The sequence below is a fragment of the Palaemon carinicauda genome, chromosome 1, assembly GCF_036898095.1.
Source record: "Palaemon carinicauda isolate YSFRI2023 chromosome 1, ASM3689809v2, whole genome shotgun sequence".
NCBI lineage: Eukaryota > Metazoa > Arthropoda > Malacostraca > Decapoda > Palaemonidae > Palaemon > Palaemon carinicauda.
The window spans coordinates 169,970,065-169,988,136 of NC_090725.1; the positions used below are offsets into that span (position 1 = coordinate 169,970,065).

The 18,072-nt window shown below is 41.0% G+C and overlaps 1 pseudogene; it reads right to left on the reverse strand.

Annotated features, from left to right (window-relative positions):
- Positions 1-3,974: 3,974 nt before the first annotated feature.
- The window catches only part of LOC137625599 (GATA zinc finger domain-containing protein 14-like), a 24,991-nt pseudogene continuing 10,893 nt past the window's right edge, over positions 3,975-18,072 (reverse strand).

Consider the following 18,072-nt stretch of genomic DNA (forward strand, 5'->3'; position numbering starts at 1 on the left):
CAATGCCCGTAGTATCTCCTTGATAAATATTTGCAATTGCAATTATGATTTTGGTGTTAATTTCATATTCTTTTAAAACTTCTATTAATACCTCCCTTTTTACAGAGTCAACTGCTTTACTAAAGTCTATCGCGGTTACTATTAGGGGTTTCTTGTTACTATAGCTCTCTTCCACACAATACTGTAATATAAAGATATTGTCCTCTATCCTGCCTCCACCTGTAAATCCTGCTTGACATTCATTGTCTTCTTCATTCATTCTTATGTGGTTTTCTATTTCCTCTTTCACCATCATCATGAATATTTTATAAGAAATATTTAATAGAGCTATGGGTCTTAGGTCTTTTGCCATTGGCCTTCTTTTCTTTTCAATCATCTTTGTTCTTGACTTCTTCCACATATTTGGTTTTTCTTTTTCGTCCAACTCATTTTGATAACATTTCTGTAAGGTTTCAAGACATATTTTGCTTTTTCCTAGTGCCTTATATAGTTCGGGTTTTAAGCCATCTGGTCCTGCCGCTTTTTTGCCTTTAATTTTCCCAGGCAATTCTTTACTTTTTCTGTTGTGATTTTTGGATTTTTCATTGGTTTTATTTTCCCTTTTGTTACCATTACAAGGTCATAGTGTTCCCTAAGTATGTCCGGGATATTATATTCATCTATTCTTGTGGTGTCTTCCTGATGCGCTATTTCATTTTCATATTCTATCTGTTTTTCTTCATTCCAAACTGAGTCTATTTTATTTTCATGCTTACAATATATAGTTTTCCAGTACTTGATTAATTCCTCTTTTGTTTCTTCCTTATTTAGCTTATTTCCTTGTTCTCCATAAAGTTGTATAACTTTGCCATGGGCTTTCTATCTGTTCCTTATTCTATCAATATTCTCCCAGAGTTTTTTATTTTTATCCATTTTTATTTCTTCTGTTATCTTTTTTTCAAATCTAGTAATTTCCTTCTTTATCATTTCTTGCACTTCCCTCTTCTTTTGATCATATCTCTCTTCTAATACCTTTTTTACTTCGATGTTGGATTCATTTCTTTTCTTTCTGTTTAAATCCTTCCTTACCTTTATGCCTTTTCTTATTTCATCGTTCATCCAGGGTTGCCCATGTACCTTTTCTTCATCAAGAACTTTCCTTTTATATACTCTTGCCAATTTTTCTTCTGCAGCCTCTTTTATTATCAGATCCATTCCTTCTATTCTGTCTATTTGTCTATCTCTTACAATTTCCTCTACTCTTGTTGTATATTCTCTTAAACTATTTTCATCTGTCCTAAAGTATTTTACTTCCTCCCATCTTCCTTTATTAAAACTTTTATTCTGGTCACTCATGAATTCCAGTTCTATAGTGATCAGATTATGATCTGAGATGTCAAAGTTCAATTTTTCCTCGTCTATAATCATTTCCCTAAAGTTTTTATACATTTGTTCGTTTACTAGTACGTAGTCTATTACACTTTTTTGTTGTAATCTTTCCCATGTATAAATAACTTTACATCTTAAATCTCCATTCAATAGGACTAACCCATGTTCATTCATCCAATCGAGAATCATTTCCCCGTTCCTGTCTAAATTCTGGTAATCTAAAAATCCTACATGTCCGTTGAAATCCCCCAATATCATCCATGCCTCTTCTTCATTTAGATTTCTAATAATTCTTTCACATTCCTGTTTTATTATCTTATCCCTACTTTTGTCTTCTTCAGTATTCCCTGCTGAAAAATAAACCAACAATAATCTAAATGTATGCTTATAAGCATTACACTTAACATGCAACAGGTCTTTATTTTTAGTTTCTATCTTTTCCAATTCTAGACTGTCACTATTTCTATAAAGTATCATCAAACCTCCTCCTTTTCTATCATCCATATTCCTCATATTTTCTACTTTTTTAACACCCTTACTTAAATTTAATCTATCTAACTTTTGGTGTGTTTCTGTCAAGCAAAAAAGTTCATTTCTACTATTTAATTCCTTCTCAACTTCCATCAGTTTTTGTTTTGTTAAGCATTGTATGTTCAACAAGTAAATCTTAAAGTTTTCTTTTATTTTGTGTTTATATTCTTCTTTCCTTAATTAAAGTTCTTGTGTGTCTTCCTCGTTCTGACGAAAATTTTCCCTTCTGTGCAATTTTCCTTTCTTTATGAACCATCCATCTTCACCATTTTGTCTCTGTTTGTAATTCTTCCCTTAAGCTCCTCTCTCTCTCTCTCTCTCTCTCTCTCTCTCTCTCTCTCTCTCTCTCTCTCTCTCTCTCTCTCTCTCTCTCTCTCATCGTTAGATCTGGCGCTATAAAGATTCTACTTTCTCTTGTTTCTGGACAATTTCTAAGGTTCTTAGCCTTTCCTATAATTGTCCACTTCTCTCTTTCACTTTTCATTTTTACTAGTAATGGCCTAGGTTTATTTCTTTGGTTTCTAACCTCTTGGCTATCAGCTGGTCTATTACCTATTTCCAACCTACCTAACCTGATTGTTTCCATTACTTCAACTCCAGTTACCCCTATATTATCTTTGAACAGTCGCTCACACCTATCCTTATCCTTTCTTTGTTTTTCCTCTATGCATTCCTCGACATTATATATTACCAGATTATTTTTCCTCTTTTCCTTTTCCATTATCTCTTTAACCTCTTCTCTAACTTCTTCCCTAATGGCTTCTATTGGCATATTAACTCGTCCTACCTGTGCCGAACCTATCGAGTCCTTTATTTCTATTATTGCGTGTTCCAGTACCTGCAGCCTATCCATTAGCCTATCATTAATCTCCATCTTTTTATACTCGACCTTCATATTCCTATATGATCCTCTACATTCTCTACAAAACCAAGTGAGACTTTTGTTATTCTGCAGCACTTTGTAATCTTCCCTGCCAATTTTTACACAACCATTGTGGAACCAAGACTCACAGTAGTCACAGTCGATTCCATACCGTTTCTTTATTACCTCTCTGTCGCACATTGCACAGTCAGCCGGTTCCCTTTCCATTTCTTCTTCTGATGGGGTTTCTACATCCTCGTTCCTCACCATCTTCACTTTCGGCTTCGTTCCAGTCTTGCCTTTATTATCCATTTTCGATTTTGAGCCCATAACACCTTTAAGTCCTTAATTTTCTTCACTTACATCAATTAATTTGAACGTCATCTAGATAGTACAGTAGTACTCAGTATCACGTAGTCACGACTCACGTTCGGAACTTCAGGATTAATAGTGTTTCTATAATTGCCGCTGGGTAAGATTATCTGTTACTTAGTGATATAATCAACTTATTCTTAGAATTTTTTGATAAACAGAGGAGCTCTTGCATGACACGGCATACACAAATGCATAAATATTTCACACACACACAAACACGCATATATATATATATATATATATATATATATATATATATATATATATATATATATATATATATATATATATATATATATATATATATTGGGGAGAGAGTGAGTATATATCTCTTAACATTTTTGTGTCCAGATTGAATCTCAGCAACTATTAGAGTTACAGTGACAGCAATTATTGAACAATTATTAAGAATCTTATTTTTTGTTTATGAAAAGAATAGCATTACTTGTTTGAAATTTCTTGTATTAAGTACTGAATTTCTTGAATAATTTATTTTACAAATTTATTTTCATTTTATTATTAATTTTCCTTCCATTATTCCTAAATAAGTAAAATTTATTTCCTGTTTTCATCACAAGTTCAAATAATTATACTACTGGTAAGTTGAAATATCAATAAAAAAAATGTGACAATATCTGCTAATTCATTGCCCTTTTTACGGTATTCTATTTTTAGCTACCTTTTTTTTTTAGAGAAATTCCATATGACTTTGGCTACTTTTTAGCTACTTTTGCAAGCCTATCTAGCGACATTTCAAAATTTGAGTTGGCAACTTGGGATTTTGGCAAGTTCGGAGTTCCCTTTCAAATTCTTAGTCTGACCGTATATCGGGTCCTCTCTACCACCCCTTTAGACGTTCGTTGTCCATATTACCGTACTCGCAAACAATGTCTGGATATAACGGTTTAGCAGACAAATCATCAGGTAGATTTGGCGAAGTCAGGGAAAACTGTGTTCTGTCATCTTTCGTGCGGGATATATCTTTCATCCAAGATGTTAAGAGTGATTTGATTAAGGCAAGAGACCAATGTTATCGACGGGGTCTACTCAACACTACCAAGTGGTAAGGTCCCTTTGCAACGGCACTCTCATAACCTAAGTCTACCCGTCAGACAGCTAATAGTCAATATACCAAATATACTCTTTTCTACACATGATTATTGTTAATATGATGAATATGTAAAATTGTTATGTTGTAAAGTTTTTCCAGATGTTTCTTGTGCCAAAGTAATTGGTGTCGATACCTGATCTCTTGATGGAACCCAACATAATTCATTCCATTTTCTCTGAAGAGGCATGTTGATGATATATTGAAGTTATACGGAAATTAGGGGAATAAGTACTAATCCAAGGTACCACTACCTAACGTTACCTAAATCTCAGTGTCTACTTACCAGTGAGGGCCAAGCTTATCCTCCCTGTGACCAGCCCCGCTAAACCTTGTATCATGTATGCATTATATCTAACTACTAGATGCTGGGTAAATATATGATACTTTAATTTCTAATCAAATACATGAACCATTTATTTTTTCTACTCGCTATCTTGTGTTTTATGCATTTGACCATGATTATTGGGACAAACCACCCGTTCATGAGTTTTTGGACCCCCTACTTAAAGCCAATTATGGGGACCCCTATGGGAAACCGGGGTTTTTTGGGCGGGGAAATGTCATAAACGAGTGATTTACAGCAATAATAATGGTCAGAAATGCAAAAGAAGGCCAAGTTAACCAGTTGGAAGAAATATATGGTTCATGAAATTGGGTAAAACTAGCCAAATATGATTATTTAACACTTGAGATTTGCAAAAGGGTACAGAACCTAACAAACCCACCCAACCTAGTAGTTCCCAGGTCATAACCCCCTAGTGGGGCTAACCCCCATTCCCAGGTCACAACCCCTAGCCGAGGGTGGCAAGACCCCGGACCCCCCTGGTATTATTGTACTGTATTACAGGGTAATTTAACCTAGGGGAAAAACTACTGTTTTTTTAAAGAAAAAGGTCGGTTCTCTTCGAAAATTACTCGTTCCTATTGCAAATGAATAGTTTCAGAAATATATATATATATATATATATATATATATATATATAATATATATATATATATATATATATATATATATATATATATATATAGGCTATATATATATACACACCAATAAGGGGGGACACCCAGTTGGAACTTGACGTTTTGGGTGGGGAAACGGTATATAATGGTAAAACAAGCCTTTTCTTCTCTATACATTACCTTCTTGGATGTAAGCTATATTGTGAAAAAATACACTAATTATCTATATCTTATACTAATGGTATATTTTCCATTTATTTGTTGACATTCTATGGGTCGGTTGTAGTCGCTCTCGTTTGTTCGTTGGTACAAAGCAGTTTTCGACCTTCTGCGCATAAACTCCTCCCACCTGCGCCTAAACTCCGCTTCCACCAATAGGATTACTTCTTCTCTTATAACCCTTCCCCATTTTCCCCCTACGTCATTTTACTCGCCACATTCAAGTATTCGACTTCACCCGGTTTATTCAAGTATTTTACTTTATCCAGTATAACTATACCAATCCTTTTATATAATACCTACATATACATAATACATTTGACCCAAGAATTACACGTTTTATTATCCGATATCTTTTAAAATCACCTCATTTTATATTCCCATTAAATATTATTTATCATAAACTCCATTTTATCTTTCTATATTACTTTTTTACATTTTGTTATTGCCTTGTCACGCCTAGATTTCACATAAATACTTGCTCTGGACAAGTTTCCCATTCTAGTTCTTTCATGTTTACTCTCTAGATTCCGTTGTTTTTCCATTAACTAATCACGAACCCATACGTATGGAAAGTTTGTACTGGGGGGTTAATATTTCCCAACTCCCACCTTCCAACAAACCCTTTTCCGTGGAAACCTTTGTCCAAGTCAGGACTTTGTTAGTTCAAGTGAGGTCTTTTTTTTGTGTACTGTATTTCATGATGGAAGTTATAGAAACTTGTAATGACTGCAGTATTCCATACTTAAAAGCATTTCGGTGAATTCTTTAATACGTCATCCAATGTTGATAATTTTCTTGAATCTCATAATGTAATAGCCCAACATTTAAGATAGCTAAAACAAAGACGAAACGGCGATGTGGATATACAGAAGTTAAGATATCAGTCTCAACACCCTGGTGACCCACAAGTTTCGTTGTCCCGGTGATAAAAGTAAGTCATTAATTTCTTTAATTTTAATGTGTTAGTTTTACTAGTTTTGAGCGTGCGCAGCTCAACATTACCACTTGCCAGTACATACGAGCTTGATGTTTTATTTGCCTGCAAGCGAAGCGAGCCGATGGCGGAACAAGAACCATTATATTTAATGTTGCTAACGTTAACGTAATTATCGTAACATTGCTAATGTTAGCGTGCGCAGGTCAACATTGCCGTTTGCCAGTACTAGTGAGTGAAGTGAGACCGAATTGGAACAAGACCCATCATATTTAAACATTTTAACAGAAAATATATGTTTTCCTGTAGTAAATAACGTGATTCAACCGGTTTTCACCTTCATTTCAACCGCAACAACAACAACCAGTTCGGCTTGTTGAAGTTAGTCAAACTGGTTGTTCTGTTTGTTTGCTGTTGAAATAAATGTCAAATTCGGTTAAATCACGTTATTTGCTACAGGAAAACATATATTTTCTGTTCGAAATGATAACCTGTAATACAGTAGAACTTTACCGACCCCCCTTCCCAGGTCACAAACTAAAAGTAAATTACAAATTAATCCTTACAATATGATAAAGTAAATCACAAATAAATCCTTCCATCATGAAAACGTAAATCACAAATAACTCCTTACCTTATGTTTGATACTGTCGCTTTACAAAAGCTTTGCAGTAGAAAATGTGCTGGCTTTCCATGCAAATTTACTCAGAATCAGACCTTTGAGGCATTATTTCACTGTTGTTTTTTAATTACAGAGGAGTAACAATAGCTTTACACTGAACGAAGAGCATTTCCATCATATTAAATTGCCGACATAAACAAAATTATACTAAATTTCGAAATAGATTGATGTGCTTCCGTTAACTTCCCTCTTATTGGAGACGGTATTTGTTTACAAGAGCAAAGCTCTCCATTTACTCCAAAATTATGCATTCCTGCAGCTCTCCTCTTTTTGTACAGTAATTAAGAGGTTCTTTCAATGCTGGGAAAGCAAAAAATAGCAAGATATGTTACAGGGGTGGGAGGGGGAGGGGTTGGTGGAGGAGGTGCTAAGCGACTGGGAACCGACATCCTCAACATAGTCAACCAAAGAGAAGTTCGTGACAGCATACATTTAGTATATATTCAAAATATATACTAAATTTAAAAATGGAGTAATTACTCAAAAGTCACTTTGTGAAATATGTATTTTATTTGGTAAGTATTTGATAATAAATCTTAAACTATTTTGAGAATGACTAATTTTCCCAGATGACATTTTGCTACATTAACGCCATCTATTGACCTCTGCCTAAGGATGCCTGCCAATTTCCCGCCAATGAAAACAGTCATACGCTGCAAAAATAGTCATTCTTGTAAAAAGATTCTTTAAAAAAAAATAACTAGATTTATTGTCAAGTATTTCCAAATGAAATATGCAATTCACAAATAGTGACACTTTTGAGTAATTGACCCATTTTTTTATTTAGTATATATTATGAATATATACCAAATGTACGTTGACGTCACAAACTTCTCTGATAGACTATGTTGGCGATGTCAGTTCCGGGTGGCTTAGTACCTCCTCCATCAACCCCTCCCCCTCCCCCCCCTCCCCCCTCGTGCAACATATCTTACAATTTTTTGCTCTCCTAGCATTTAAAGAACCTCCTAATTACTGTAAAAAAAGAGGAGAGCTGCAGGAATGCATAATTTTGGAGTAAATGGAGAGCGTGCTCTTGTAAACAAGTATCTTAGAGACATCTTTACGAGATAGTGGTTGAGTGGAAACTGAACACGAAGGTGGGAAAAAAATGGCTCTTTTAGAACAGTACTTGTAAGCTGTTAATTGGTTTAGAAAAACCATCTGACAAGTACGTCATTGTAAATACACAGAATGCTCCCCAAACCATTGGGAAAAAATGCATGCGCAATAAGTCCCCTTCAGTCTCTCAGATGTAAACAATGGACATATAATATTATAATAGACTGATACAGCCCCTATTAAACATATAGAGAAAAATACCAAACTAGCCAGCACTCGTCCATTTCTTATAGCGAATTCCAGTTTCGCTAGAAATTGAGTATCATATATTAACCAGATGCTGTGTAAACCAAGCTTGCATGAATATGACAGCCATCTAGGCAAGGATTACTTGTTATAGTTACTTTGTATAGATTCTGTTGTTATTATTATTATTATTATTATTATTATTATTATTAAATGCTAAGCTACAACCCTAGTTGGAAAAGCAGGATGCTATAAGCCCAGTGGCCCCAACAGGGAAAATAGCCCAGTGAGGAAAGGAAACAAGGAAAAATAAAATATTCTAAGAACAATAAAAACATTGAAATAACTATTTCCTATATAAACTATAAAAATTTTAACAAAAGAGGAAGAGGAACTAGATAGAACAGTGTGCCCGAGTGTACCCTCAAGCAAGAATCTCTAACCCAAGATAGTGGAAGACCATGGTACAGAGGCTATGGCACTACCCAAGAATAGAGAACAATGGTTTGATTTTGGAGTGTCCTTCTCCTAGAAGAGCTGCTTATCATAGCTAAAGAACCTCTTCTACCCTTACCAAGAGGAAAGTAGCCACTGAACAATTACAGTGCAGTAGTTAACCACTTGGGAGAAGAAGAATTGTTTTGGAATCTCAGTGTTGTCAGGTGTATGAGGACAGAAGAGAATCTGTAAAGAATAGGCCAGACTATTCGGTGTTTGTGTAGGCAAAGAGAAAGAACCGTAACCAGAGAGAAAGATCCAATGTAGTACTGTCTGGCCAGTAAAAGGACCCCATAACTCTCCAGTGGTAGTATCTCAACGGGCGGCTGGTGTCCTGGCCAACCTACTATCTATCACCATTGTTTTTTGTCAGGATGCTTCAATTAGGTGCTGCCAAGAAATGCACGGTGGAGTTAAGACAACTAGGAATATCTTTTCATAAGTTTTCATTTCGAGCACGTTTATTCTGCAACAGCTGAATGCAAGCCGAGTCACAGCAGGATGGCAATCCCAGCTTGCTACATACTACATAGGCCCGTAAATTTTTAGAAAAACAAGGGACAACATTTCTAAGAAAAAAAAATTACTTTTATCACTGTAAATGATGTGCTTTCAATAAATTTAACCTTTATTTCCACTGCAAAAAAGCCGATCTACTTTTATGGACCCCTTTCTTGAAGGACACAGGTGGGAACTTGGGATTTTGGGTGTTTGAGAACAGGACAAAACATGATTAATTACCACTTGAATTTGGAAAAAGGGGCCAAAACCTAACAAACCCAGTAGTTCCCAAGTCAAGACCCCTAGCCTGGCGGGCAAGCCACCCGTACCCCCTCCTCAGGTCATAAAATGTGATTATTTAAGACTTGAGATTTGTAAAAGGGGATAGAACCTAACAAACCCACCTAACCTAATAGTTCCCAGCTCACACCCTCTAACCTGGGGCAAACCCCCCCCCCCCAGGTCCTGTTCCCAGGTCTCAAACTAAAAGTAAATCATAAATAAATCCTTACCTTATGATTGACACCTACATCTTTTTTTTTTGGCTTGGCCATCTCTTTATAGAAGCGTTGCAGTAGGAAATGTGCTGGTCTTCCCTAAAAGCTAAGTCAGAATCGCACTTAGGACCGTTTAAGTTTTGAGGGATAACACAGTGAGTTTTTAAGAAATTATTCACTACTCCAAAAGTATCAAAATAGCCAAAAGAGCAGCCATTACATTTTGTTACCTTGAGCTCCACAAGGCTCATCTGACACGAAACATAGCTGCAAAGGAACTGAAGTGCTGTTGGAGAAAACAGGGTGTGTCACAGAACTGCCTATGTCACACTCCAGTGTACATCACATGCCCAAATATGGTGAACCTTGTCATTTGATAGGTATGGTAAGTGAATGATGTACAGTACAGTATGTGCGCAGGAAGTATAAACTCGTCATGGAGCAACGAGGAGGGCTTGTGCGCAAAAGTATAAACTCGTAATCATGTAAGAAACCATGCTCAAATGGGGAGCAGAAACATCCGACCTGCAAAATGTAAACAAAAGAGTGAAATAAACGTTTCAGGGGAAGAAGATCCCCATATTTTGTGCAATTTTTTGTGGATTTATTATATGTCCCAGAGAATAATGTATAAAGAAGGATAGGTTTGTTTTACCATTATTTATCGATTCGCCAATAATTTTTCTCTACCCAAAACCCCTTGTTCTCACTGGGTAGCCCCCATTACCTTAGGATATATTAGGGTACATCTTATCAACTATTTATTTGCGAGGTAAATGAAGGTAATTTTTTAGGAAAACAGGACTTTTTCTATAAATGCCCCAATTTTAAACATCTGACTTACCCGGTAGTTATATATATAGCTTTAGTCCCTGACGTCGGCAGAAATTTCAAAATTCGCGGCAATCGCCGATTGGGTAGCCAGGTGTACCACCAGTGATTCCTCAGATCTTCCCTGCCGCCGCACGGGCAACATTGTTAGATTTTCCACTTGCTGTAACCTGTATAATTACAATTACCTTGGTTATGTACAATTTGCCTTTGCCTTTCGCTCGTTTGGTTTTTTTTTTTTTTTTCTTTTCTTGACAGAGTTGATGGTTGGAATATGATCGCTATGTTCGTAGCTTGAAAGGGGTAGGATTAAGAATTTTTTCCCCCTACTGTAAAACTAACAAACCTACTCTTAAAACATGATGGCTGAAGGAAATCATTTCGCCAACGTTATGACGTCACAAATCAGGTGACATAAACTGCATAGTATGACTTGCAAAATTCTTGCAAGGAATGAAAAGAAAATACCTACTTACAAAACAAATGTATTTAATTTTTATATTGTAAAGGGAATATTTTTTTTCAATATTAATCTTACCTGATGATCATGTAGCTGTCAACTCTGTTGCCCGACAGAAAAAACCTAAGGTCAGGATACGCCAGCGATCGCTATACAGGTGGGGGTGTACAACAACAGCGCCATCTGTCGAGTAGGTACTCAGGTACTTCTTGTCAACAAGAACCAATTTTTCCTCTGTCGTGCCACCGGCAAGACCTACTTGGATACGCTGTTGTTTCTGGAGTTGTTTTCACGCTTTTGGTGATGTATTCGCTCTAGATTTTAGCTTTCGCTATTCAGGAACTATTATCATTAGCTTATCAAGCTTTTTGATTAGATTTGGATTAATTGTTGATGAACTTTGCTAGATTTTGGATTCCCCCCTTGGCTAATTCAAGAATTCAAGATGTCTGACCATTCTCAAGTCCCTAGTACAGGCAGTGTAGCGCTAGGGACTGTTCTAGGCGTCTTCCGAAGGCCTCTATAGATCCTCACACCGTTTGTTCCAATTGTAGGGGTAAATCCTGTCAATTGGAAGATCGATGTGAGGAATGCGCTGGGCTTTCGGAATTCGATTTTAATGAATTCCTAAAGAATGCACGTAGGCTAGAGAAGGATAGGATCAGGAGGAGTTCTTCTCGCTCGTTTGATTTTTCCTCTCCCCATGCCCCTCAACCTATTCCTTCCCCTGTAGTGGTGACTCCCGACCCTGCTACTAGTGCTCAACCCTCGATGGCGGACATGATGCGTGCCATTCAGGCTCTTGGTGACAGAGTGGAGTCATTAGCTAATGACCGGAATCAACTTTTGGCCGATGTCAAAGAGTTGAAAGAAAAAAGTGCAGTGGGAAGTGTAGTGAGTGCAAGTGCGGTGAAAAGTGTCAGTGTCAGTGTTACGCATGAGGGTGCATCTGTTCGTGCCAGTCGTCCTCCCAGTCCGGGACCTCTTGCAAGCTCCCAAGCCCAGGGGAGAAGCAATGTCGAAGGACCAAAGGGTTCGACAGGCCTTGATCAGCGTACGGATGTACCCTCAGTGGTTGCGGACGCATCTTGCAGAGATTGTCCCATCCACAAACAGACGAGTGAGCCCATTCATTCCTCGTCTGTGGAAGAAGTTTCTAGGAAGAAACGTTGGACCAAGGTCTCACGACCTCTCAAGCGCAAGGTCCCTTCCGAGCGAGTCCAACGGCCCAGGTGTAGCCACTGGGTCAGTTCGGACTCGCCGCAGTCTTCCGAAGACTGCACACCTCCCAAGAGAGGTAGAGTGGTTCCGCAGCAGGCAATCACTCCGTCTGTTGCCGCACCAACCACGGTAGACCCTAAGTGGTCCATGCTGCAGACTATGCAGTCTCAGCTTGCTTCCTTCATGCAGGAGTATCGTGCTGAGAAGGTTGACACTGCACCTGTTAACCTACAACCTGCCACGGTTGTGCGCTCAGCAGATACTGCGGCTGCCTGCTCCCACACTCCACCTGTGAGAGCTCCACCACCGATGCGCAGTCGACCCTGCCAGACGCATGTTGACGTTAGCCGACATGCGGCACCCTCCGTTGACATGCGTGAGCTACCGCATCAGCAGTGGGAAGGTGCTGTCAAGCTGCCGTGTTTTGACGCAATGCGGCAGTCTCCGCAACCCACGGCAGTCCCTCCCACGCACCAGCACTCCGCTTTTGTTGTTGCCAGCTCGCAGACTGACCAGCAGCGGCATGATGTTGGATCCAGTGCAGCTACGCATGCACCCGTGCTGCCGGATTCAGCCGTTCAGTTGCCACTTCCTCCTCAGCATTCGGATGAAGGAGTATCTGATGACGACGAAGCTGCGCATTTGGACGATCCGCACTCCGACATAGAAGAACCCAAGTCTACGCCTCCCTCCTTAGACTTTAGGAAAGTCCTTGCCCTGTTTAGGGAGTTGTATCCGGAACAGTTTGTGTCTGCAACCCCGCGCTCACCTCCCTCCGAGTTCGCTTTAGGCATGCAGTCAGCAGCTCCTGCCTTTACGAAACTCGTACTCGCGCGCTCATCCAAGAGAGCTTTGAGGGTACTGGGAGAGTGGTTGCAGTCCAAGAAGCAACTGGGGAAGACTGCCTTCATCTTTCCGCCTACCAAGCTTGCTTCCAAATCTAGCGTCTGGTATGCCCGGCTTGGGAGTTCCTGCCTCTGCCCAGGGCGACTTCTCAAGTCTGGTTGATTCTCCCCGCAGGCTGGCTATGAGACGCTCCAAGATTTGCTGGTCCTTTTCTGACATGGACCATCTGTTGAAGGGAGTTTTTCGTGCTTTTGAGATCTTCAACTTCCTGGACTGGTGTTTGGGAGCGTTAAGCAGAAAGACCTCCCCTTCGGATAAGGACTCTGCCATGCTTATCATGTCTAGCATGGACAAAGCCATTCGGGATGGGTCTGGTGAGCTTGCGGCTTCGTACGTGTCTGGAGTGCTTAAGAAGAGAGATCACCTTTGCTCCTTGTCTGCGGGGATCACACCATGCCAGAAGTCGGAGTTGATGTTTGCTCCGCTTTCCAAGTGTCTCTTTCCGGAAGAGCTGATCAAGGGGATTGCTGCCTCGTTGATCCAGAAGGATACCCATGACCTGGTGGCGTCTTCCGCACGTAAAGTCACAGCTTTACCTTCCGTGCCTAGACCTAGGATGGACACACCAGCGTCTAGGTTCATCCCGCCCTTTCGTGGCAGAACCTCCAGCAGAGGAGGTACCCGTGCCGACAGTCATCGTGGCAAAAAGAAGAAGGGTTCTAAGTCCTCAAAAGGCAGAATCTGACTGCCTACCTCTCCAGACAGCAGTGGGAGCCAGGCTCAAGAACTACTGGCAGGCTTGGGAGAGCAGAGGTGCAGACGCTCAGTCTGTGAAGTTGCTAAGAGAGGGGTACAGGATTCCGTTCTGGCGCAATCCCCCTCTAGCAACTACTCCCATCAACCTCTCTCCCAACTACAAGGAGGAGGACAAGAGGCTAGCTTTGCAGCAAGAGGTGTCTCTCTTGCTACAAAAGGGAGCGGTAGTCATAGTCCGGGACCATCAATCCCCGGGCTTCTACAACCGTCTCTTCCTGGTAGCGAAGAAGACAGGAGGGTGGAGACCAGTGCTGGACGTCAGTGCTCTCAATGCTTTTGTCACCCAGCAGACGTTCACCATGGAGACGACGAAGTCGGTGCTAGCATCGGTCAGGAAGGAAGACTGGATGGTCTCGTTGGACCTAAAAGACGCGTACTTTCATGTCCCCGTCCATCCAGACTCCCAACCTTTCCTAAGGTTCGTCTTTGGAAAGGTCGTTTACCAGTTCCAAGCCCTGTGCTTTGGCCTAAGCACGGCACCTCTTGTGTTTACCAAACTGATGAGGAATATTGCCAAATTCCTTCACTTGGCAGACATCAGAGCCTCCCTCTATTTGGACGACTGGCTTTTAAGAGCTCCGTCAAGTCGTCGCTGTCTGGAGAATCTCAGATGGACTATGGATCTGACCAAGGAATTGGGTCTCCTGGTCAATATAGAGAAGTCCCAACTCGTCCCATCCCAAACCATTGTCTATCTAGGTATGGAGATTCAGAGTCGAGCTTTTCGGGCTTTTCCGTCGGCCCCCAGAATCAGTCAAGCCCAAGAATGCATCCAGAGCATGCTGAGAAGGAACCGATGTTCAGTCAGGCAGTGGATGAGTCTAACAGGGACGCTTTCATCGCTGGCCCAGTTCATCGCGTTAGGGAGACTCCACCTCTGCCCCCTTCAGTATCATCTAGCTGCTCACTGGAGAAAGGACATGACGCTAGAAGCGGTCTCAGTTCCTATATCCGAAGAGATGAGGTCTGCGCTGACGTGGTGGAAGAACAGCATTCTTCTCAAGGAAGGTCTACCATTGGCTGTTCAGACCCCCGACCACCTTCTCTTCTCGGACGCATCGGACACGGGCTGGGGTGCGACACTGGACGGACGGGAATGCTCGGGCACGTGGAATCCGGAGCAAAGAGCACTTCACATCAACTGCAAGGAGCTATTGGCAGTTCATCTGGCCTTGAGAAACTTCAAGTCCCTCCTTCTAGGCAAGGTGGTGGAGGTGAACTCCGACAACACTACAGCCTTGGCGTACATCTCCAAGCAAGGAGGGACTCATTCGAGGAAGTTGTTCGAGATCGCAAGGGACCTCCTCACCTGGTCAAGAGATCGAAAGATTTCGCTGGTAACGAGGTTCATTCAAGGCGACATGAATGTCATGGCAGATCGCCTCAGCCGGAAGGGTCAGGTCATCCCCACAGAGTGGACCCTTCACAAGAATGTTTGCAGCAGACAATGGGCCCTGTGGGGTCAGCCCACCATAGATCTGTTCGCTACCTCGATGACCAAGAGGCTCCCGAATTATTGCTCACCGATTCCGGACCCAGCAGCAGTTCACGTAGATGCCTTTCTTCTGGATTGGTCCCATCTAGACCTGTATGCGTTCCCTCCGTTCAAGATTGTCAACAAGGTACTGCAGAAGTTCGCCTCTCACGAAGGGACACGGTTGACGTTGGTTGCTCCCCTCTGGCCCGCGAGAGAATGGTTCACCGAGGTACTGCAATGGCTAGTGGACGTTCCCAGGACTCTTCCTCTAAGAGTGGACCTTCTGCGTCAGCCGCACGTAAAGAAGGTACACCCAAGCCTCCACGCTCTTCGTCTGACTGCCTTCAGACTATCGAAAGACTCTCAAGAGCTAGAGGCTTTTCGAAGGAGGCAGCCAGAGCGATTGCCAGAGCAAGGAGGACATCCACTCTCAAGGTCTACCAGTCAAAATGGGAAGTCTTCCGAAGCTGGTGCAAGGCGAATTCAGTTTCCTCAACCAGTACCTCTGTAACGCAGATAGCTGACTTCCTTTTACATCTAAGGAATGTAAGATCCCTTTCAGCTCCTACGATCAAAGGTTACAGAAGCATGTTGGCAGCAGTCTTCCGCCACAGAGGCTTAGATCTTTCCACCAACAAAGATCTACAGGACCTCCTTAAGTCTTTTGAGACCTCAAAGGAGCGTCGGTTAGCCACACCAGGCTGGAACCTAGACGTGGTTTTAAGGTTCCTGATGTCAGCAAGGTTCGAACCGCTTCAATCAGCCTCTTTTAAGGATCTCACATTAAAGACTCTTTTCCTCGTTTGCTTAGCAACAGCTAAAAGAGTCGGTGAGATTCACGCCTTCAGCAGGAACATAGGTTTTACATCTGAAACGGCTACATGTTCCTTACAGCTTGGTTTTTTAGCTAAAAACGAGCTTCCTTCTCGTCCTTGGCCCAAGTCGTTCGAGATCCCAAGCCTGTCCAACTTGGTTGGTAACGAACAAGAGAGAGTACTATGCCCAGTAAGAGCTCTTAAGTACTATTTAAGACGTACAAAGCCTTTACGAGGACAATCAGAAGCTTTATGGTGTTCTATTAAGAAACCTGCTTTACCGATGTCTAAGAACGCAGTTTCTTATTACATCAGGCTTTTGATTAGAGAGGCCCATTCTCATCTGAAGGAAGAAGACCATGCTTTGCTGAAGGTAAGGACACATGAAGTTAGAGCTGTCGCTACTTCAGTGGCCTTCAAACAGAACCGTTCTCTGCAGAGTGTAATGGATGCAACCTATTGGAGAAGCAAGTCAGTGTTCGCATCATTTTACCTTAAAGATGTCCAGTCTCTTTACGAGAACTGCTACACCCTGGGACCATTCGTAGCAGCGAGTGCAGTAGTAGGTGAGGGCTCAACCACTACATTCCCATAATCCCATAACCTTTTTTAATCTTTCTCTTGAAATGCTTTTTATTGTTGTTTTTGGGTTGTACGGAAGGCTAAGAAGCCTTCCGCATCGTGGTTGATTTGGCGGGTGGTCAAATTCTTCTTGAGAAGCGCCTAGATTAGAGGTTGTGATGAGGTCCTTTAGTATGGGTTGCAGCCCTTCATACTTCAGCACCTAGGAGTCGCTCAGCATCCTAAGAGGATCGCTAGGCTCAGTAAGGAAGACGTACTTAAAAAGGCAGAGTAATGGTTCAAGTCGACTTCCTTACCAGGTACTTATTTATTTTATGTTTGTTATTTTGAATAACTGCTAAAATGAAATACGGGATACTTAGCTTCTAATGTTAACATGTATGCTGGTCTCCACCCCCCCCCCCCCCCCTGGGTGTGAATCAGCTACATGATCATCGGGTAAGATTAATATTGAAAAATTTTATTTTCCTTAGTAAAATAAATTTTTGAATATACTTACCCGATGATCATGAATTTAAGGACCCTCCCTTCCTCCCCATAGAGACCCAGTGGACCGAGGAGAAAATTGGTTCTTGTTGACAAGAAGTACCTGAGTACCTACTCGACAGATGGCGCTGTTGTTGTACACCCCCACCTGTATAGCGATCGCTGGCGTATCCCGACCTTAGGTTTTTTCTGTCGGGCAACAGAGTTGACAGCTACATGATCATCGGGTAAGTATATTCAAAAATTTATTTTACTAAGGAAAATAACATATTTTAAGAAAATATTTGTCCTATTAGTACTTTTTCTTTAGATAATCATCGATCTATTTTCAGAGTTTAAATAAAACTAGTGTACAGTTAGATTTACGCTACGTAGTACACATGTCGATCGATACAGTCCCACAAATTACTTTGTATCGTTATTTTTTTTTTTTCGATTTTAGGAATTCTATTATTAATCGTATCCTATTGCATTCTCACTCAAGTCCTGGGCAAAAGAGTATAATCTCTCGCAGCGGGCAGGTCTAAATTATGATCTGATGTGAAAGTTTAAAAGTACAAGTTTCAGTGCAGTGGAGGGTGCGTCTGCTCGTGCCTGTCATTCTCCTAGCCCTAGACCCCTTCCAAGTTCTCCAACCCCTGGGAGAAGGAATGTTGATCGGCGAAAGGAAACGAGAGGCGTTAGCGCGC